This window comes from Sander lucioperca, chromosome 20, assembly GCF_008315115.2.
Source record: "Sander lucioperca isolate FBNREF2018 chromosome 20, SLUC_FBN_1.2, whole genome shotgun sequence".
Lineage (NCBI taxonomy): Eukaryota > Metazoa > Chordata > Actinopteri > Perciformes > Percidae > Sander > Sander lucioperca.
Genome location: NC_050192.1, coordinates 13,484,766 through 13,509,269, shown reverse-complemented (window position 1 = coordinate 13,509,269; position 24,504 = coordinate 13,484,766). Strand labels below are relative to the sequence as shown.

Here is a 24,504-nt window from a genome sequence, read left to right as displayed (position 1 = left end):
GCACTCCAGGAAGGCACAGGCAAGATCACACAGGAGTGTGTGTGTGTGTGTGTGTGTGTGTGTGTGTGTGTGTGCGTCATTGCTTTGCATTTGTACTGTGGTGCCTGTGTGTGGGATTGTGATGCACCTTATGTGTTTGAGCAGACACACATTTGTTGAGCGTTATTTATAGGGTGGTTTGTGTGTGTATCTTTAGGCAAGTGAAGGGCCAAGTGATTGTGGGATGTTTTTATGGCGTGGATTGTGTGTGGTGAGGCTTTCACTCACCTGTCATAACGTGGTTTGTTATTACTGGCCTTGGCAGGTCAGTCTTGAGAAAGCAGAGTTTATTGAGCAAGACTGAAAGTTTATTCACAAAAAATCAATTCCATTGATCTCCTCAACTCATTTGTGGTTTACACCTAACTGTATTTACCCAAAACATTGCATTAAATCAATGAAATTAATCACTCTCTCATGTTTGTCTCATCCACACACACACACACACACACACACACACACACACACACACACACACACACACACACACACACACACACACAGACAGAGAGAGAGAGAGACAGACAGACAGACAGACAGACTCTTTCCCATTGCAAACAGTCATAATGAACAGCACCAAATGTCTACAGCCTTCAGTCTCTCTCTCTTTCCCACCAGGCAACCCAACTTTGCACACTTTACATACAATATTCATGCCATGTCTGAGAATGAGGATTCACAGTCTGGTCATCTGAAAACACCCTGGCAATCACTGATTGTCTCTTGTCCTTATGAAAGAGAATAATTCTTTAACATGCGCCAAGACTGTTCAAAAACAGCCTTTTTTGATGAGTGACACTTCCCGTCCTCCGGATGCTTTTTATGTGTCAAACTCATTAATAAAGCAGCACCCAGGAGAGCGAGACGGGGGACACATGAAGTGTGTGTGTGGGTGTGTGTCTGTGTGTATAGATTTTGGTGTTTGAATTGTCAGGTGTGATTTTGGGTTTTGGGTTTGACTCTGATCTTCACACAACAAGGTTCAGTCACACTAGTTGTAGTGCTATTTATCGTTTTTCTTCTCTGACAATCTACCCGTTTTCTTTCTGAGCAAAGCGGTGGGCTTTTTTCCTGTTTTTTTTTTTTTTTTTTCAAACACTGAATATTAAAAGAGTAAGAAGTGGAATTCCCTGCAGTGAGGTGTGTTACCCACAAAAGAATGAGGGGGAGTGAGAATTCTAAATTACTGTAGATGTGCTCTATTAGAAATATAATTCTGTTATATATTTTTTTTTCCCTGAAATGTCATCTGCGGCTCACTATATCCGTTAGCATCTTTTGTTCTGGATTTCTCTGTCAAATAGTCAAACTGTAGCTTGCACTGTGGCTCATTCTATCACAAATACAAAAGAACATCATTGCAAATTTGCTTATCAATGTGTTCTTTCAACATCTGCCTCGTTGCTTTGTTATAATTTTCAAGAATCAAATGTGTGTGGTTATATCAAAGCATTTAAATGGTAATCTTCGACTGCCTTTGTGTGTCCACATTGCTGATGTGTGCTTTGCTCGCGCGGGACCTGTTCACTTGTGTTTAGGCTTCTCAGGCATCTGTATTAAAGATTAATGCACTTCCATTCTAATGAGACATGGGGGTTTTGATGAATGCAATGAGTGCATATTTTGAAGTTGAACAATACGCACAGCAGCATCTTATCTATGTAATGCAAGTGTGTTTATGAAGCCTGAAGGTACAAGAATGTTTTCTAAGTGAGCTTCTCTCTGCAGAATGCATTTTAAGTGCCTAAGACATACAATGCGTACACACAAACGCATGCACACTAACGCAGACTCACACACACGCAGTCACGCACAGTAATTTAGAACTGTAGGCTTTTAATCAGCATATTAAATGTGTCAACTCACAAAGTAAAATGCTGTAAATGCTTTCAATATTCATGTTTTCGTATTTGTCAACCCACATTTCATAACAAATTCATGAAAAAAGCCTCTCACACTGCATGCTGGGAGAGGGCTTTGTGCAGTGCATACATTTTTGAGAAGACAGCATCCATTTAGAGCTCATCATCTGAGATTTGCATCCCAAGCCTTTGAAAAAAAAAAAAAATAAAAAGATAAATATTTTGTATCATGCATTTTTTAAACACCACACCAATAAAACATAATTCTTAAGATCAGGCTTATGCTGGAAGTAATTTCTTGTTTTGTGGAAGAGCAACACTAATGGACTTTTGTGTCACTTTGTTTAGTGAATAATTAACACTTATACAATATGTACAATCACAGAATTGTATAATTGATCATCGCAGTTGTTCTTCAAGTCTTCCTTGGCAGCAGCTTGCTGTGAATAAATAACATGCTGCCTCAGCATGCATGCAGTACGCTGGCTCTGTTCAGCGAGTGCTTTTAGAGTGTTGACACGCACAGGAAGCATCTTACTTACCTTACTTCATCTGAGGCATGAGTTGAATATTAGCATTCGAGCCTTTCAGCATGTGAGTCAACAAAAAGCCAAACACTTATTGTTCCCTTTGCCAGACTAAAGTAATGTTTATAAAAATCTATAAAACACAGCCCTGGGCCTGGCCTTGGAGGTGCCTCTGTTGTCCTCATAGAGTAGAGTTGTAAAATCTTTGTGCTCTGTGTGAATTAAATATTACACTTTTGACAATTTTGAAATCAAATCAACAATTCTTGCAGTGATTAAAAAAAAAAAAAAATAGAAAGAAAGAATGCCAGCAAATGTGAGGCCCTAGAAGTCATAGAAATTATGACAAGTATGTGTACTTGCAAAATATTTGTTGTTCTAGTCAATGGATTGTATTTGACATTAAAGACATTTAGATGTCTCCGCTTTGATGAATGCAGGTTTTGCTGTGTCACTCAGTAGCTTAAAGCAACTACCAGGAACTTTCATTTTGTACTGATTTCCGCGGCCCCTGTGGACAAAAACGGTAGTGTTTCCATGAGTGCCACAGCTTCATGTCGTACAGATCTTGATCTGGCTAGCGCGAGCATTTGTTTTAGAAGCAAGTGAAAGAAAGACGCAACTTATTTTTAATGCGGTTTTTCTTTTTCAAACACAGCTGCAGGATGCATAGCGATGAGGTAATGTATCTACTTCTGGCTCGGTAAGATTAATAACTGTAACATGACGATGGTGAAACAAAGTCCACCAATTTAAATTCATATTTATTGATGTAAAAACCACGACTCGCAAAGTATTCCATGAATAAAACGAGGGCCAATTCAAGATCGGTTTTGAATCCTTTTAAATCCTGTAATTCTTTCCTTCTGTTGAATGACAGACCAAAGTTGACTTGTGTTTTCGCCCGTGCTCTATCATTGTCACTTTTTAGCTCTTTTTTTTTTTTTTTGGTTCATCAATCAATTCTTTTCTTTTTCTCTTTGCTTATCCTGCCCCAGTATCAGCCATAAACCACAACATACTTTGTATAACGTCAAAAATACAATTCTCTGAAGAAAATTCTCCTCCTGCTTCCTTTCAACTGCTACTCACTGTGAAACTCCTTGTAGCTGCTTTAATAAATGATCTTTTAATGGAATGCAAACAGTGGCAGCCATAACCTCATGAATGCTTTCACTAAGGGATAATAAACAATTAAGGAGAAATCTATACATTTATTACAGTGGTGATAAACAGATCAGACGTTGTGATAGCCATAGCACTGTCATTTCTAACAAAGTCATTAGTTTGTTTTATCATAGAGTATAAATGTGGAAATCAGCTAGCAGCGTTGGCATATGGTCAGCCGCTCTAACTGAAGTTGACCTCGCTACATAACTTTCTCACCCCTCTCTCACTCTTTTTCCGTCTATGGCTGCGCCCACCTGCGTCTCGTTCCCCAACATTCCCCAGGTTTTTATTGGGAAAAGGGTTCATGGTGAGCCCATAACCCAAAAGTTGGAAGTGCAACCTCTATCCCAATAAAAACACATTCACAAGCATGTCTTATGAGCACATGGCCCGCAATGTAGAAAACAGTCTTCGTATGACCTAAAGTAAGCTCACACCCACATTTGTGCAAGTCATGGGGTTCAGGAAAGAGGAGCAAAGCAGGTGTTTTTTTTTTCTTTTCCAAGGGGTCTAACAGTGTGTCTGTATAACCCACTACATGCAGCAGTCTCCAGTATGGCTCTATGGCAACGCATCAGAGATCTTCCAAACCCGAAGGGTATTTACATTATCAATTAATAGAATATTTAAGCGTCTGCATGAACATGGGTCCACATGGAATAGCCATGAACACCTCACAGCATGGAACCACAATTAATTGCATTTTGAGAGGAAGCAAGAGAGGCCTCTGCTTGGAACGAACTATGCCCTTCACATCCTATTATTACAACCAGAGTCAGATCACATCTGCTTGAAATGACATTTGAAATCCTATTGAAAAACATTCTGTTTAGGTGAGATTGGTTGGGATGACTAATAGGCTAGAAACCCCTTTTTAAAACAAAAAGAACACACACAGCATCTTCTGCAAAACACATTGCATACTCACTGAACACTGATCTCTTGATCGCTGAACGATACCTCGAATAACTTCTATATGTGCGTTTCTCTCCTCTCCTCTGTCAGACTGACAGTTAGCTGTGCTTCTGTGAACACTGCAGTCACCCCAGCAATACTGTGGGCCACATAATACTGCTGCTCTCTCCATTTCATCGTGCATTCATCTGTGAAGTGGATAGAGTTGCCATTAGGAAGAGACAATGCAGTTGCAGGAATGCATATCCCTTTGCATTGATAAGAGGGAGACAAATAGGAGGAATTGTGTTTGTTGGGAGCCATCCTCGCCTGGCGTAGGGAGACTCTGAGGTTCTATTTCTTCTGCGCAGTTAACCTTTTTCATTAAACCACATTGCATAATTATGGCGAGAGTCAGCGGCATCCTCCATTGTTGTTTAATTAGCCAGCTAATGTTGTTACTCGGTGCTGCAAACCCTTCATTTGTCTTGCTTAAGGAGCCCCTCTCTTCACATTACCATAGGGAAATTGAGTTTGTTATTTATTGTTAGAGGAGAATATGCGACAGTTATGTACGTAAGGCTATTAAATCTTAATAAGATCCAATTTCTGCTGTTACAATGTGTTGATGGCTCGCAACAATGTTATCTTCATTCCAGTTCCTCAGAGTGTTAGTCATATACAGTAAGGGGACCGCAGCATGCAAAAATGTGTGTTTGTTTTAAATAGGTCTGTCAAACATAAGCTACAAAGTCCTGTAAGCGTCCTGTGGCATTTCACATGTGACTTCAGTTGGTGTTGTGAAGGCTGAACAGCAGCAGGGGTAGGCAGAGATAGTGGACCATACGTGAAGTTGCAGACAATTATTGATCCTGGCGATATTCTCCAGCACTTAACCTTTACACTAGCCGAACGGGATATGAAGTCCCTTATTGAATGTGTACTTTTATGTTCTTCTCTGGTGACAAGCCTAATCAATAGTGCCCCCTCCTCACTCTCATTAGGGGCAAGAGCTTCCAAGACTTGAAGTCTATCTGTGCCTGGATGGCTACAAGACTACTTGGTGGTCTAATTCAGCAATGCACTGCAGTTGAAGTTCTTTGCAAAAATAATCATATTGTTTTTGGTCAGGGTATTTGAGGATATGTTTTGTAATTGTCTAAAGTGTCTTTGAACCCTGGAGGCACTTTTTTTTTTTTTAACGCTCATGTAGTAAGGAAGCTACTAAAAAACTTGGGACTTTTTTACTCTCCTAATCTTTTCCCTCTTATGTAGGCAAGATCTTTCCAGATAAGCACTATTAATCATTCCCCTGCATCTGTTCATTCTTATATACTTTCACCTGAAAAGTCTTTGCACTCGGAAAATAACGCTTCTCCTCGCAATTGCCTGACACATTATCTCATTAAAATGTACAAAGAAAACTCCTTCTCTTTATCTCTGATAATCTAATTAGCATCAGCCAGATGGTTTAATAAGGGATATCGGCGCCGTTTAGCCTCCCAAACGGCCCGCTGGAGGAGAACAGTGGAGGAGGCTCCTCTCCACTCTCCTCTTCACTCTGAATAGCTCTCCAGGGTTCACATTATTGCTTCCTCTGCCTGAGGCGAACCACTCCAACTCAGGAGTTTAGGGAGGATGAATGCATCCAGGAGAGAGACATGCTCAAAGTGAATCAAATAGGCAGAGATGTTGGATACTGCTGGGAATGTTTTAAACCAAATAATGGCAGATAACTGACTTCACCTTTAGTTCCCCCAAGGAGGGAAAAACATTTCAGATTAGGCTTTAAATCTTTTGGAGATATATCAGTCTGTTCAGTGTGTGTTTAAGTGTTGCCTAGGTAACACTATACTAGTTCTAAGATGGTCTGTGCTTAGTTTATGTGAATTTTATATCCTAAAAGTACAAAAGACTTGCATAGTTAAGCAGTTTCGGCTAAGTTCTGTCTACCATCCTGCAATGCTGGGAGCTCTGTGGTCCTGTAACTTCAAGCTGTTAGGCCTGACAAGGCACCAGTTCAAATAAAGTCAGGCTATCATATCATTAAGGAGGAAAAAGTTCTATGTCCAGATTACATTAAAGGAGTCTTAGCCGTCTGGTTTCTCCGGTTCTGACACTTCTCCCTCCGTAATGAGCGGAGGCTGCTGCAGCCGAGACATGAATGCTCAAGTGAAGTCCGGTGGACAAGACATCCTCAGCCAGGCCCGGCATTGGCAATCTCGGCAAATACATCGAGCAGAAAGAGGCTTGCCAGCAAGCAAAGCAGCCAGTCGCTACAGCCCTCAGAGCCAGCAGTGAGAGAGACATGCTCAATTAACTCTCCAACTTCAGCAGGGCTTTTCCTGCTGGCCAGTGGAGAGGAACAATAATGACTGGATTTAGAATAAAAAGATGTGCACATCTACAAAGAAGGGGGTGTGAGTGTGGGAGAAGATGAGATAAGGGGCTCCCATTTAGATTGACGGTTGGAAATTGTGGAAGGTCAGCGTGGTCTGTGAAGCGTCACCCAGGCAACTGCTGTGGCAAAAAAAAAAAACACAGTCCAGCCAAGCCTGATGGTGTGAGGCTTCGCTGCTTAGCTCTTTTTCGTTTCTCTCCTCTCTTGCTTTACTTTTTCTCTATTTCTTCTTGCCTCCAACATATGTCACAAAACAATAGTAGAAACCTCTGGTGAGGAGAAAATAATGGGATTTCTTTTTGTAATATCACTGTCACTGTATCGTTTTCTTTTTTTTTTTTTAGATCTCACTTGGAACAAAGTTGCATGTATGTAACGTAATGTAACTTTGAGGTGGTCTTGCAGGATGTTGGGGACCCTGAGAAAAAGTAATGTCTGGCCTTGCTGACAGTGATGATCTTCGATCTAGAAGCGATTTCTATCACCTCCCAACACCTGGCCTGTTTTTTATGCCACAGGACTCAGGGACTAGGGAATCAGGGAATGCTAATGAAGTGGTTTATTATTGAGTTAACCAGGTTTCCAAACTCCAAAGGCACTGCTTAACAAAAGGAAAATGGATTATTTCTCCATCAACAACATTTAGAGGATCATTAGGAGGAGTTCTGCACAAGTGGCCTTAGGTAAGAGATTTTAACAAGCGCCCGCACCTCTGCCTAATCTGCGTCGTCGCTGGCATATGCACACCGCCACGTGCTAATTGCGCTCAGCTGCAATTGAAACAGTATCTAGGCTAATTGTCGGCTGGATTAATTAGGCACATGTGCGGCTGTGCATCCCAAACAAGGACCCACATAAATAACACCAGGTAGAGCCCCACAGATGGGGAATAGTCAATCCTCCTGCGTAGGTTCGTCGCAAAAGAACACAAACAAATGGCTATACTTAAAATGCTATCTTTTTAAATGTATGTCTGTAAATTAAATCCAACTGTTATATAGATGCTGTAGATGCAACCACAGACATTATTGTCTTATGCAGTAGCACCTTTTACTATATTTGACTCTCTGGTTTTGGTATTTTCAGCAGCAGTGCCGCAGTGTTTACATACAGTGTTCGACAGTTTAAAAGAATTTGTAGAGTCAAATCCCTCCTCACATCATAACAGTAATTACAGCGATCGACACAACCTCTCAGTCTTTTTGCACTTCAGGCACTTTTTAAACTGTTTTACAATCAATTAGACCCCACAGCCCCGTCTTCACCGCTACACTCTGTGCTGATCAGTAGCTTCAAGATATTCATAAAATTCACGTATACAACACATTTCACAATTTTACTGTGTGTGTGTGTGTGTGTGTGTGTGTGTGTGTGTGTGTGTGTAACTTTGCCAGGTGCTGAGCACAGATCACACACAGAGAGGTCTTATTAAACTTTGTGCAGACCTCACTCCAAACTTTGACACACAGAGCGCTTTGAGTTTGCATTAGGAATATTAATGCTCATATTCATTTTGTGTTGACCTTTTGCCATCCACTTGCTGCGTACTGCAGTCCAAACAGACAGAAGCTGTTTTTAATTCCCTTGTCTGGGGGAGAGAAACACATACACTTGCATGCACACATTAATGGAAAAATCTCAAACTCTAAGTAGCCTCCTTTTGCAACACATTATGTAAAAAACACAAGTCAGAAGTACTTAATAGAACTTTGTCACTAACGTTGATCATTAAGACTGACATATGTTGTCACTACAGTACTCCTTACTTGTTCTCACTTTTTTGTATTTATATTCAAATGTTGATGGAGAAAAGAAAAATGTATATTGTACTTTGCATTAAGTTTTGCAGCTATTAAGCTGTAATTGTTCCTACCTCAGCATGTAGACACATTGTACTGGCTTTACAAATGACAAAGCTGCTACTGTTATGAAAGTTAACAGAAAATGAGTCAGCTATGTTAAAGAACACTTTACAAAGCAGATGGTAGGAGCGTTAAGACTTTGAACAAAGCAAATTACTTGGGTTGAAAAACCAGCAACAGACACATCCCAGTGAGCGGCCCCTCGACACTATTCCCCTCAGAATCAAACTGAAACGCTCCCGGACACAATTTGCAATTGTTTCCGGCTAATTTAAGGCTGTTTTCAACACATGTAAACACACCAGGCGAGAAACTGTGGTATGCCGCGGCAAGAAGCTTTTTTTTTTTTTTCCTGTGAGGAAGCAGCGAGTTTGCTTACCTCCAGGACACGGAGGGTTTGGGGCCATAACAAGCGATAGGCAAAGTGACAGGGACAAAGGAAATGTATTAGTCAGCCATGTTGTGTGTTTCTGGGAATCCACTGTGTGGAGTTCACTCAGGAGAAATTACATTTCTGCTTTGATTTAATTAAAGCTAAATATTGGGCAATCGTCAGGCACTTGGCAGGGTATGCTTGACACTGTAATTATCTCCTGAGGTGCTTTTGTCTTAAAGGCTGCATTCATGCGTGAAACCAATTCCAACGTTGACTCGTCAAGGGCTGCACATTTTTTTGTTTCTTTAAAAAAAAAAAAAAAACAGACACTGTTTGCTTACTGTTCCTCCAAGCCGTCTATAACCTGTCAAATGGGCGGAGGCGGACCTCTGGTGACATTCAGAGTGAGACGAGGAGCTGTTAAAAACAAATACATCAGCTGCCCGTTAGTTTGTTGCAGGGGAGGAAAATGCGGTTTGCCTTAAGTCAAATTTCTTTGCTTTTTGAAGAAGGCACATTTGTCATACAAAGCTTGTCCTAATGCAGGGGGAAAATAACTACAGTCATGGATTAATGGGTCTTTACCTTCTGTAGCAGCCTTTTGAATAAAACATTCCCATGATGGTATACAGGTCTGTGACAAGGTGTATGATTTAGAAAGAAATACAGTGCTGTATGTAAAGTATGCATTCAGAGTGATGCCTTCCCTCCACTCTTTCTTTTATTTACTGTATATATCAACCATCTCTCTCTATTCTTTCTGTTCACTACGCTCTCTTTCACTCTCGGTTTTCTCTTGAATTATTCACCAGTGTCATCATGTTGACCTGTTCCTTGTCAGTGCTGTAGGTGTGTGTGTGTGTGTGTGTGTGTGTGTGTGTGTGTGTGTGTGTGTGTGTGTACGTCAGCACTGCAGCTGTGTGGGTGCTTCTGTGTGCGTCTGTGTCAAGGCCAAGCAACGCTCTCCTCATCCAGTCCTCGGCTGTAATTTGTGTCACTGACTTGAGTTTGATGGGTGAGCAGCTCCGCACAACACTGTGTCACAGGGGCGGAGTGGCGGCTTGTGTGCGTGTGTAAAGGTGAATGCACTTGGTGTGTGTGTGTGTGTGTGTGTGTGTGTGTGTGTGTGTGTGTATGTGTGTGTGTGTTCCTGGCACCTCTGCATGTCTTTGTCTGTCTCCATCCTGAGATGTGGCCATGTGAACCTGCTACTGTGTGTGTGTGTGTGTGTGTGTGTGTGTGTGTGTGTGTGTGTGTGTGTCTGCATGAACAGCGGTGCAGCTCTTTCCCTCCGTTGCCTGCATCGGCACAGTGTCACAGTGAGGAGCCCGGAGGAGACAGCCGAGGCCGCGGCTGTGAGGCGCTCACAGCTGCCACTTGTCACATTAGTCAGCTCAAATTTGGAGGAAATCAATTCGGAACCTTAATTCGCTCGACGACTCCCACGCACAGTGCAGCCGAAGAGCCCCGGCCATCGGTGGGCTTCCCCCCCCGAATCGACTCCCAGGGGACACAAGTCATCAATCTTAAATCACCTCCTCCAAACTAATGGCAGTCCCAACCCGGCCAGTCCTGCTAAATTGAATTATTACTGGATTGACAAAAAACTGCTGAGAATATTTTTGAAGGAAGGAAGGGAAGGCTGAGTGTGTCTTAATGACAGGAAGTACAGGGGAAGTGGTCGGAATGAGTCATGAAGGGGGATAGAAGTTGTACTCGCGCACACGCATGCACACACAGACACAGCATGCCTGTGCAAACGTTCACACGCGTGTTCAAAATTGCACTTAAACACACTCACTTTTACCTTTTCTCTCGCACGCACATGCACTACTTACACACACTTTTCACCGGGTACGTGCTGTATGCTAATGCTCATCATCAGTCAGGGCAGATTAATGCCCCAGCTTTCAGTAAGGCAGGCTAGGCAAATACAGGTACTGCATACGTGCGTAAACCACCTACCCATTCAGACACAATGGATGCAGACAGGATTGGGGCTGCAGAGGTGCCTCTCCAGCTCAGGAGCCTTTAAGAAATAGTTTGAGGTCCATGAACAGCAAGGCAAGTTCTGTGCCCCAATTAACAGAACCCAATTCAAAATCACTATGATATGATCTATTAACCACATGCTGTACTTATTGCTGTTAATGTTTTTTTTGCACTAAGGATGCTAATTTATATATTGTTTTTCCCTCAAAGATAGCCGACCCTAGTTAACTGATAATTAACTGTGAACTGTCCGGGAACTGTCCCAGTTCACCTGTCTGGGAAGCTCGGACATGTGCGCTTTCAGCGTCCCCGGACAGCTGCAGACTTGGACCGGTCACGCAGCCACTATGTTGCATGCATTGTCGTGGACACATGCAGCCACTTTCCCACTGTCCGCGGACACGGAACGTTATGTCCGAGCCCGTCTCCACCACATCAGTTAGTTTAGTTGCGAGGTTGTCAGCTGTGTGTGTGCCTGCCATACTCGGTGTGTAAGACAGCCGATTTAACCCACCAGTCCTCATCGATATAGTGGCATGTGTCACATAGCTGGCCGTTTGGAGTGCCGATCAGCAGTCAGTCGTGAGAGCCGTGAACTTTGCATAAAAAAAAGAGCTTACAAGTTTGCACTAGCAAGTCAACTAGCAGTTAAGAAATAGATTGTATAGCCTTTTTTATTTTTACCATGCAACAAGCTTAAAAAAAAATGTAATAATTGAAATGATTATTGAGTATTAATCAATCAAAATTCTTTTCGTCGGTTTTGTCGGTTTATGTTAGATGGTTTATTGTTAACATCACTATTTTGCACCATTATTGCCCTGAAGCATCTGTAAATATCAGCCGTAAATATGCACCATCATGCGCACTGTGGACAGAAATACAGCACATGGCTGTCTTCCAGATGTATGTGAAAGACTTTAAAGAAGGTTGATGTAAGTCCTTAACCTCCTACAAGGCACCTCCCTGCTGTACCTTGACAAAGAAGCAGAGAGAAGCATGATCATAACATGTATGCATTGCTTTACATTCAGTGCCGTTGTCTGTCAAGAGTTTATAGCTGTAAACACGTTGACTGTGTCAGCGGAGCTGCTTGTTGAGACATATTTACCGTTCATCGCTGTCACCAATTCCACCACGCACTCAGAGTTACGACTGCCTTGTGAGGCACATGAAAGTGATGGATGAAAGTTTTCCTCTCCCAGGGCACAGGGCTGAATTAAATTGAAAGCTACTGTTTATTCCCCCTGTGTCTCGTCGCAGAATCAGGTTTGTTTGCAATTGATTTAAGCTGGGGGGGTCTTTTGCGGAGGAAAGGCTAAGGTTTTACCTCTTGATGGAAAAGATGATTGAATTTGTTTTGTCTCGCGTGCCTCTCCGCTTGCTCTCTTCCTATCCTTTGCCTGTGTCAGTAAATCAGATCATCTCTCTCCCCTGTCAACACACGCTCCTTGTTGAGCAGTCAAAGTTAATTTGCAAACGTTCTCTTTGATTTATTCTCTTTTCCCTCTTCGTCTGTTTTCTGCCTCTTCTTCTTTCCCCTGTTTTCTTTTTTTCTTTTTGCCCACTGTTTTTCAGAAGTCCTCACAGACAGTCTGTCTTATCGCTGAGAGTTCTTCTTCCTCATTCAGAAAGAAAGGACTTTTCTTACAGCTTCAGTTGGCAAAGCCGAGGTGCCCGGTTCACATGCTGCATACAAGCTTTGATGAGATGATGAATCCTGTCTCAAGCAGGTGATGTCTCACACTAACACAGAGCAATCCCCAGCCACACCTAGCCGTGATAGGGTTCGGTCCCTGGTTAAGGGGAGCTTGTCAACCGGATTTCCTTTGTAGAACAGCCGGCTGGAGTCTGAGGGGCTTCCTGTGGGGAAATGGCTACAGAGTCATTATTCATCATCCAAGGCTTTGCCCGGGCCCATCAGGCACTCTCCCTCGGCAGCAGTCCATCTCTACAGCCATTCATCATAGGCCTGAATGCAGCTGAGAGGGAGAAGGGAGCTAGACATGTAGGCCCTCCGCTACCAAGGCCCTAATGAAGGCCCTCGCTCTGCTCTCATACAAACACCTCAGCGATATTAAGCTGGGTCAATTATGTGTCGCTCCCAGCCAGCCATCAAGGTGCAGGCCCTGCATTTGAGGGCGAAGTGTTTTAAGTCCAACTCACTGAAGAATAGGATATATGCATTAGACAGAACTTAAAAACTGCTGCTTTAAATAAATTCCTCCAGTGCTTTTCAAAGTCAGCACTCAACTTTTCTGTTGTATTTAGCTGTCAGTTGCATCAGGTTACATCTAAAGATTAGGTAGATTGGTGTCAAATTGTGCCGTATTTCCCTTATCGCTGCACCGCATGCCAGCGTACGAAGTTTGCTCTTACAGTACAGTGTCGTAGGTTTGATTAGTTCAATATAAGTGCACAGCATATGCACTCAAAGTAGTATCTAAAACATGGATGCTAAGTTTTATTAAACATAATGAGCCATGTGGCCAGCAGATTTATTCTAAGGATAGAGTCATTATGGGGTACATTTACTGCTGTATGGAAAGTGGAAGACTGAATATTTTAACTTGAGGAAGTGCATATTTGCTGCACAACATTATCTCAGATTGTTACTGAAGCATCAAGGCCTTCTTTGCGGTGATTACACAGTAGCAAGCACAGCAATTGTAGCATGTTATTTGCATGGAAATGTAGTCTTTAGTGTTCCATAGCCTTAGCTCAGCTGTGGTACTGCCGAGCACAGTTAGAGCTACAAGCGCAGCCGTAGGTGCGTGTAGAGTAACGTGTGATTATGCATCTCCTTCAGGCTAATCTGATGAAATGATCCTGTTTTTGGGGAGGCATATGTCCCGTTCTGTTCACAGTCTGGGGAATCTCAGGTGGTCGCGAGCACTTTGTTAGTCGCTCTTTACATTTGTGTGTAAATCTCAACATTTGGTGGTCCACAGGAGACTTGTCAATACTCTGAGCAGTATAGGCTGTGGCAGCCTCACTTCAGGGAAAACATGTGCCTTGAAGTACTGTCTTTCCTCATCTTCAATGTCAGCCCTGGGGCTCCAAGACAACATATGTTCCCTGCATGTCCCCAAGACATTGCAGCCAGCGTGCACTCTACGCTAGCGAGTCGCACAAACGCATCATCACACGTCTACTGTCTTCCTCACAGCTTCACTTCCCTCTCCCTCTCTCTCTCTCCCCCCCTCTCTTAACTCCACCACTGAAACAGATGGCCTGCAAATTACAATGGCAGTTGTGCCTTAAAAGTACGCTGACAAACTCACAGCACCCCCCTTACCCCCCCGTCACTGAAATGACAAAATCATTAATTGGCATTGCGTAAGGGCTGGCTGCTTTAGCAGTGTCTCGCACAGCATGAGCGCCTGTCTAAAACTCACAGATGTAAAAGATTAATCTTTTTGCCTTCAGGTAGGTGAGCTGAAAATCAGTGGGTGAAAAAAAAAAAAAAAAAAAGCAGCACTCCTAGCTGTTTGGTTAGTGGGGAGAACAGAGAAGAGGGCACATCCGCGTTACTGTAGGATGTATTCAATATTTTGTCCTTGAACAGACCCCATGTGGCAGTTGCACTGTTTTTGTATAGCAGAACAAGGAAGTGACTGGAATATTAAACGTTATCGATAATTTACATCTTTAATGAAAGAGATTAAGGAAGTTTTTAGTCTGTAAATGGTTATTTTAGATGAAACTGTGTGTGTGTGTGTGTGTGTGTGTGTGCGTGTGTGTGCGTGCGCGCGCGCAGGGCATGCCCTCTCACACATAGATATGATGTAGTATATTACAACCAAGACTAAATGTATAAATATTAACAACTGCTCATTGCTCTTTTACTGGTGTATTAAGATGAGTGTGTTTTGACAAAAGTAGAATTACTGCATAATGGTTACTCTGAGTAAAAAAGATTTGTGCTAACATGACATCTGTAGTAAAATGTGAATAATTAACAATAATTAACTTAAAATGAAGACCAGCCTTGATAGAAGACACAGAAGTAGTTGTATTCCAGAGGGACTCTACTTTCACACTACAGAGACAATTCAGACGTCCGTCTTCTTTATCATAACTCTCTGATCTGCCATTACCCGCCAAGCCACACCACCTCCTCCACCCCAAATTAATAAAGCTGTGTGTTGGATATTAGCAAGGCAATAAAAGGATGAATATTTGATAACAGAGATTCAGACACTGTTATTACTAGGCCATTACATCAGTGCTGTGAGCTCAGACCAAAGATAGGTGCCACTTCCTCATGTCAGCAAAAAACGGGCTCTGACAATATTGGATTTTTGTTCAAACTTGCAGATTTCTGCTTTGTGTAAAGAAGCAAAGGACGCATGTTAGGAGCACATGCATGGGCGCAGATAATGGGACCATTTAAACCGTTTTCTTGACAGTACCTTTCTCTGTTATCCATCTGTCTGTCCATCTTTGTTTGTCGCTCTCCAAATTCCTCATCCCTCCTTTTCTCTCACTATCTTTAATTTTTCTTTTCCGCTGTTTCTTTTTTTGTGTTTTTATTTCCATTAATCTTTTTTCGAGGGCCTTCTATAATCCATCTCCCCAGCCGAGAGGTATTCCCCGAGGGTAAATTACTCAGGAGGCCTGCCTGGCCCCGCACTGCATCAGATTGACCCTCAGCTTGTTTGCCATTTTGTATACTGCACTGTTTATTTAACAAGGAGCAGAGTGAGTGTGATTTCCAGGGACGGGTCCCTGTGATAGTAGCTTTGACACCCTGCCTGAGTAATGACCCTCATTATGGAGCCTCTGACAGCTCCCTGAAAGGCCTGATTTATGAATATGCTGGGACCGCAGCCCCACAAGCCTCTGAGCATGGTCTCCCCTCCCTCTGTCAGCACCCACAGACTATACATACATGTGCGTGGCCATTCGCACAAATATAGTGTCTACACTTGCACCAGAAGGTAAATGGCATATGTATATGAATTGCATTTTTGGTTTTAGAATTGCCATAACTGGAAACCTTACCACCGCTCCTTATGCCTCACTTTCTATTTCCCTTTATAAAAAAAGCAGCAGAGAAATGTGCAAGCTCTCCCAGGTGGTCTGTTGAAAGTTGGATTCAGGATTTTATAGCAAAAATGAATTCCTCAAAAGTTGATTTCATTCCCCGATTTGGTTTTTGGTATGCGAACGTAGCAACTTCCCACAGAGAGAGGCCTGTGCCGCAACTTCCAACTTTCGATTTATTTCATTTTATCTCATCTTATTGGTCAGTACTTCATGAAAATTTCACACATCTCACTCCTCAAGGATTAACCCTATACATATTAACCCTTCTTAAATATCACCCATATCAAAGGGCAGCATAAATAAGTTATGAGGTATATATCTCCTTCTTTTTTTTTTGCCCCAGCAGAATCAATTAAGCGGGCAGAGGAGGAAAAGAGGGTCTTTGGGAGGCTCTAGGCTTGGCCAGGCCTGGGAAAGACCAGGCCTACTGGAAGGGAATCAGAGGGAGTCAGGAAGTGAGAGAAGGTTACACAAATATGTAGGTAGACAACAGAAGAGAAAGGAAAGGCGTTAAGAGGAGGGAAGAGAGAGAGAGGGAGGAAGAGGGAGGAGGGCTATCCAAAGAGAGGAGAGAAGAGGTGGGATATCCACTGGATATGCATAAACAGGAGGCGAACAGGCAGGCGGGCACGAGAGCGAACAGTAGCAGCAGATAAAGCTATACAGGCTTGTCAGAATCAAGCAGCTCGGCCAGTGATTTATGAGGATCCCCAGTCAAGACTTCCCTCCAAATCCTCCATCCAGCAGCCTTTTGTTCGCAGTAGCACACACACACACACACACACACACACACACACACACACACACACACACACACACAGACACACATACCGGTTTGACCAAACCACTCAGACATGCACATGTACCTGCTCATGCACTTGCACGCACAAAGCACTAGAGCCGGACTGATACTGGGTTTTTGTACTGATATTGATGTTTGAGAGTTAAAATAATCTGATAACAATATACTGAGCAATTCTTCTTCCCTTAAATTTGGTTATTAAAAATTGTGACGAAGATATGTCCTGATTAGGACATTTTCCAGTTAAGAAATAAACTTTTCAGTACTCTCTGTAATGTACATAATATACAGTATCTTTAGCATTTATGTACTTCAAATGTATGTATTTTTAGGAGTAGTTACGAAAATCGATCTATCAATTATGTTTTGATTTTGATTTGATTATTCAATTAATGTGGTTATAAACTTATTCAAATTGCTTGTTTGTCCAAACAAAAGTCCAAAACTCAGTTTTCAGTGATATCAAACAGAGGAACGCAGGAAATCCTCAACACCAGACAGCAGGGTTTCCAGCAGCACTTTGCAGCTCGGGCGGCCCGCCTAAGCTGGGGAACCCTACCGCCTTAACTAGGTCGTCAAAAAAAAAAAAAAAAAATCCGCTGCACAAAAGGCCGTCAAGTGCATCTCGGACAATAGCGCGGACGCGCTTCACACCGCGAGTGGGCACGCGCGCCACACGGCCGAAATGAAAGAAAGAAAAAGAGACGTGGTCCATCGCTGTCTGGAGGATAACTAGCCAGTTGATAACGCGCATGTGTGTCCGTGAGAACAATCGCCATTTCACCATCGCGTGTGCGTCAGAGTTTGTCAACAAATGTGTGGCAGCTGGGGCATGCCCGGGCAGAGACGGGGTGAGTGGACTTACCGGAGCGTTGGCATACGGCAGGCAGAGAGCATTTATATATGTTTCTCTGTCCTATTCTTCACATCAGTGAGGCTTTCTTCTCTTGTTTCAACTAAATGAATACATGACGAAGTGACTGGAACTATCCATCACCTCTCACGCGTGGATTCTCAATGTCCCGGCTGTTGCCCGGTCTTTGAGACACAGCTTTTTTTTTTAATCACTACACGTGGTTCACAATACACGGTTAGTTAGCGTAGTTACAGGTTTGGCATTTTTCTGCTAGATAAAAGAGTTAAAGAAATAATTGATTATCAAAAAGTTTCCAGTTCCATCTCTATTGATCGACTACTCAGCTAATCGATTATTGTACAGTATTCACCCTCTACTTTGAAGCTATTGGGCTGAGGCTGCACAAGAATGGAACTATATCCCAGCACAAGTACGTACATATATATATATATATATATATATATTTAACATACAGTTTATTTAGAGCTCATTCAGAAGTACAGTAGTTAATTAGCACTCCGCTCTGTCGGCACGCACCTTGCTGCCTACTGTCACTTTCTTCACTATCTTGCTATCGCCAGTCGCTCCTCATGTACCTACATGCATGTCTTTTATTGTGGAATTGCTTGTATTGTGCTAGAGGGATTTATGTATTTTCTGTACTGCGTTTAATGTCAGTGTCCCTGCTTTGGATGTTTCAATTAGTGTCTAATAATGCAGCACAATGTTGTATTACCTAGTCCATATTTCTATTGCCATTAATATTCCCCCATTTCATTGCTTTTCATGTATTTTATTACGTGCGTCTGGGTTGCAAAATAGCAACTTACAATGAAGTATGACGGTCTTCTGGACCAACACTTTTCATTATTGCTCTGCATGCTAATAAATGATCTTGATAACTTTGTAATTGTAATATTATATTCTGTTTTAGGGTGACTTTGTAACATCTGTCCAGGGACTACAGATGAAAAATAGCTTCTTGGCTAACACTTGCGCGTTTATGGCAGTGTTTATTAACGTGCGATTTCCCTGTTAAATAATAATAATTAAATAAATAAATCAAGCAATATAGTTCAGCCCTAAGCCAGGCCTTTAAAGCAATCAAACATAATGAGAAAAAAACAGACATAACTGCACATTTAGGCATACATATTGCACATGCACCTTCTCATTACTAGCTTATTTTAGCTTCTCATATAGTAGCTGTCATTAAATACACCATCCAGATGTTAATCCTAACGCCACCCCGTGGCTCAACTGCCCCACTGCTTTATTTATTCATGATTTTTCACTGGGACATTACTTTCACTTTTGACACTAGTATATGGCAGATACATGATTGCATCTAAAGAAGAGTCAGTATTTGTAGCGATACGTGATGTAACTGTCCAAGAGTCTAGGTCTGAGGTCATGAACTCATTGAAGAATGTGCTCTAATTTGTGGTGGTGCTGATCATGGATTTGATTTTACTTTCTGAGAGTTGGCTTATTGAGGACAGTAGATAACTGGTTGCACACACACAGCACACGCATACTTTTCTCTCGCTTTATGCCCTGCATTAAAAAGCCCTGGATAAAAGGTAAGGAATATGCTTTATTAACTTTAAATATGCATGACGTTTCAGAGGGAAAGTGCAGCACAGCATCAGGAATGTCCAAAAGCTTGACTACTTATTTCTCTCTTTTTTTCCCTCAAAAACTGTAAATAATTAAAAACAGAGAGAAGGAGGGGGGAGAGAAAGAGGGAGGACAGAAAAAGTCAAAGATACTTGCACTCCCTGCATAAACACATTCTTATTAGTGACCTCAGATGCCCTGAGACATCAAATCATAAAGTAACTCTCCAGAATGTGCTCGGTGCATGTCTCTCTTCTTTCTCTGCTCAACACACACACACACACACACACACACACACACACACACACACAGCCACAGCTGCATATGGAAAAAAAGCTCCTCTGTTTTTTCTTCCAGTCCTGGCCACAGCACCAGAAGTTCTGGGGACTCATCCCATTGAGAGCAGATTTGAAAGGGCTAGACCCTCTTACTGTGTCTCTTTCTGAATATCTGCAGAAACTGATCTCGCATCAGATCATTTTTATTTGAATTTTGATTTGACCTTTAACCTTGTGAGTCATGATTTGTTGTTGAGTGTTGATAGACTTCAGTAGATGGCAAATTGCACTTTAACTTTTGACCTTCATACTTTATGTGGACTTATGGCTTTCCAAGCACATTCCCCTCGCCGCAATACCCTGTCTAGTGTCTTTATCCAATAAAAAGCCGATATTGACACTGTGACAACCTCTCTTATTAGTCAATTGATTTCCTTTTGACTCCAGATATTGAACCAGAGTTGGAGAGCTTAGCTCTGTGGCTCCAGGCTCATGAGAAGAGGCTTAGCCTTATTAGCAAATGGGGATTCTGCAAACATGACAACCACGCATTCACCACAACTCCCTTGGTAATGTAAATAGATAAATACATAAATACATAAACAGGCCGTGAAAGGCTGATCGTGTTAGTCCTTCCTGATTTAGAGGATTCGGCTGCTGAAAATGAAATCAGTTATGCTTTTGCTTCCCAAGTGCAGCTACAACAGTCTGTGTCAAATGGTATTTTCCCCACTGTAAATGAGCTACACAAAATTGTTTTTTTATATCATTGCATGTTATTTAGCCGCTTAATCTTGTGCTACGGCAGCGGATGTTCGTCATGATTATTTCAGCCAGCTGAACGATATTTAAATGAATAAATAGCGAGTATTTACCCAGCATCATTGCCTTGTCATGTTGGCTGCATCATGCCTAATGGCCTTCCAGACTCCAGCTCTATTTATGGGAGTCATTTCATCCTCTGTTATTTATTCCCCACAACCCCCCCCCCTCAACATCCTCCACTCTTTTTTTTTTTCTCAACTCCATCATGCAACTGCCTCCGTTCAATTTTCCCTGATGCATCGTCTCCCTGTGAATTTTAATTTCAGCAACGTGCTATTAGAAGGGGGTGTAATCCCGTCACTGCCTGTCCTTCATGCCTCTCACACAATGATGTATTAACGACAGGGCACACTAATGAATGGAAAGCACCAAGTTGTTAAGTCTGTTTTAAGGTGCCATTTCTATTAATTTGCTCTTTGCTCGGTTCTGTTGACTTTTCCTTTTTCTTCCTGGTCTTTGTCTTTTCTTCGCAGATGCGTCGCATCCACAATTTATTTTCACAATCTGGTTCAGCTTTAACACCTCTGTATGTGCTGCGATTTGTGTCAAATTACTGCTATGAATAGACAGAGACTCACTGTGACTAATACATACTCAACTCCCAGAGGGTATCTCAAGTCAACAACAAAATCTCACCCACATCTGTCCGATATACTACTTGATACACCAGCTTGTGAACATGTTACATTTCGTAGCATGTGTTTGTGTCTGCTGTGAAAGAGTTTGAAATCAAAGCTGATAGAAGTTGAAACTGCTGTTTGATTGCGAGAAAAAATAGAAATATGTAGGTTTTTATCAGCCGTGGCGGAGGGGTTTAGTATAATGTGAGATAGCATTTAGCAGTGTTCTATGGTGCAATTTATCCCCTACAGAAAGTCCACAGTCCAGTCAATACCCACCACTTTTTAGTGGACGAACATGGCTTAATCTGATCTCTGGATTGCGCCATACCGGAGCAAACTAATCTGCGGATCACATCACACACTACATAGGCTGGCAACCTATCCCCATTTACATCTCCATTTCCTACCAGCCATGCAAGCCCCCACAATGATGAAGCCAGGGAAAAAAAAACCCATGCTTCAAAACCCACAAACCCAGGATGGGCTAAATTACCGGAGTGCAACAGGGGAGAGTAGCTTCATCGTTTGTGTTTCATGCCGCGGCTGCAAGAGAGCGTGCTGCCATTCCTTGCCGCTTGACTGGGCAGATTATACTCAGGTATCAGCCACAGCCAAGAAAGCGGATTACTTGTGTCCAAATAGAGTTGTCAGTTTGGAAACTCAAGATGCAATCATTTCCATGGGAAGGGTAATTATAGGGGATCAAGCCCACGTTACTGTCAAATGCTGGCGCAGGATGAGACAATCACTCACTAATGAAGGATTTTACATGTGTGAGGTGAACAAGGTACTCTCTCTCAACTCTTGTAAGCTCTCTGTCTGTTTCTCACTGTGTCCTTTTCCCATACAGTATGTAGTTTTATAGTAGTCTATGTGCAGTCTTTTGACCCACTGGTGTATGAAGAGAGACTATGCTTTGACTATCTGTAAGTGATGTGGAGAAAGGTCAAGAGCGCTTCCACAGAGTTGACTTTGTCAGCTCAGATTAAGGATAAAATATCACTCAAACCAGACTGATCTCAATAAGTGGCGTATGTATGACACGTCAATTTGTATGCCATTTTGGCGTGTTATCAAGATGCATAATCGCTTTTTAGCGTGTTTATCAACGCCGTTTGGCCTCCATTGACTTACATTACCTTGCGATTGCGTGTCAATTTACGCCAAGTTCTCCTGAGAAAAGAACTTCTGTTCATTTTTTTTCCAGCGAAATTTCGCACGTTTTTTAAACTTATGTATTTCAATGGGAAGCATGTTTCGTGATCACAGCACGATTCTCAATAAGAAGATGACATAGCATTAAGAGCGACTACGGTAGTGAGTAGTATGAAAGCCCGAATATCTGCATAGGGAGGTTGGTTGGGTTGGTGGATGGGTCAAACAACACAGGACTTTCATCCAGGAGACCGGGGATCGTGTCCCGCGTGTCATGTTTCCTAAACCCAACCGTCGCTTTCTTCTTTTCCTAAACCAAACCGTCCCATTCTTCTTTTACAAAACCCAACCGTCCTGTTCTTCTTTTCCTAAACTCAACCGTGCCGTTGTTGTCCCGCGTCCCGTTATTGTTTTCCTAAACCCAACCAGTCCGCTGTATACGGCGTAGACATACACGCGGATAGCTCAAAATGCGTACAGCTAACACGCCAACAAACAAACGCCAACAAACAAACAACCGACAAAGTGGCGTGTATGTTTACGCAAAGTCATGATGTCACGTTGAAACAGATTAAGCACCAGGTCAGTGAGTCACATCACAGTGGAATACAGTACCATAGTCTAGTCTTTGATTCCATTCCAAGTCAAATAACATGTTGTATATAACACGGAGGTGGTTGAATAAAATGGAATAAACGTGGAGTGTCAAATAAAAATAAAGTCATAGCAGTTTTTCTAGCACTAGATAACACTGGCTCATCTGTGTGTTGGTGCAACAGCAGTTTGTGTTTCCTATACACTTCAATCTGGACACAGACTTTGGACCGGGAGAATGCAATGCCCCCCAGTGATCCAAGTGGCTAGTGTCCACAACAATAGCACCATTGTGCCTAAAATTAGACTTTGTTGGATTATTATTAACACTATCAGCAGTTTAACCTGATGTACTGATTATTTACTGTATTTTCATTAAAAACGTCTAAAAATATCAGAAAAATAATCCCGATTTAGTCATTTCAACAAGTAAACAATGGAATAACATTGGAATTATTGCATCTACAACAGCTTATAACTGGTATTTTGCCAGTATATATGAACAGTTTGTTACTACTAACCAGGACGTTTCTAGAGTACTAAATAAAATAGTACTACAATAAAGAAATATTCTTGCAGATGTGAATAGGATGGTTTTTCCTTCATGCGTTTTTCCTATCACATGTTCAATCAGAAAGATGATGATCAGATGCAATTACAAATTATGGGATATCTGCCAGCCAATGTTCCCAGCCTTTGTCTCTGTGTCTGACCTTTATACCCTTTGGCCTGTACCTTGACCACGACTGAGCCACCACCTTCATAACAATGCAGCACAAAAACTACGATCAAACTACCTCAACACGGACTCCTCCTTCGCAAACACCTTCGAATGCGCACACACACACACACACACACACACACACACACACACACACACACACACACACACACACACACACACGTCTGAGTCTGTTTTATTATGACAAGCTTGTGCATTGTACATCTCACCAATACCCAATCACTCATTTTCCCACTAAATACCTCTCTCTCCCGATGGCTTCACCCTGTGCTCGGTCGAAAAGGTCACACAATTAAATGGCTAAGGCCTTCTGTTCATGTCATAGAATGGTGATGTATCACTCCAGGCTGGCTGTACGTGTACCTGACACACTGTGAGCATGAATATGATTTCAGAGATCATTAAAAATTTAACAGCGTGACCTAATTACCCAAGCTCCCTATTCAGATTCCAAGCAGTAAGTGAGATGGAGAGAGAGAGGGAGAGAAAAGAGGAGGAGGATCTGTGTATGGCAGGCCAAGTCTCATCTGGAATCAATTATAATTACTTTATGTTGCTGCTTTGTCAATCAATATGGAACGAGCTGTAATGGATCGCTCAGGTGTCCCATACTGTACTCCGAGCAATGAAGTACTGTTGTTTGTGTGTTTGCATATGTGATGGAGGTCTCATGCTATGATTAGAGAACTAGTTTAGTGTGGTATATTTAAGTGGATGAGGTTTGTGATCATTTATCTTGAAGTGGGTTGATTTAGAGTGGCTCTACTGTGCCCCATTAAGGCATCGGGAAAGACGGTGCATGTGTATAAAATGATCGCTGATCTATCTGGAAGT

General features: G+C 42.2%; 1 long non-coding RNA gene across 1 annotated transcript in view; it reads left to right on the top strand.

Moving 5' to 3' along the window:
- Window positions 1-24,504, top strand: part of LOC116039842 — a 194,609-nt gene that overhangs the window by 23,159 nt on the left and 146,946 nt on the right. The window lies entirely within an intron of this gene.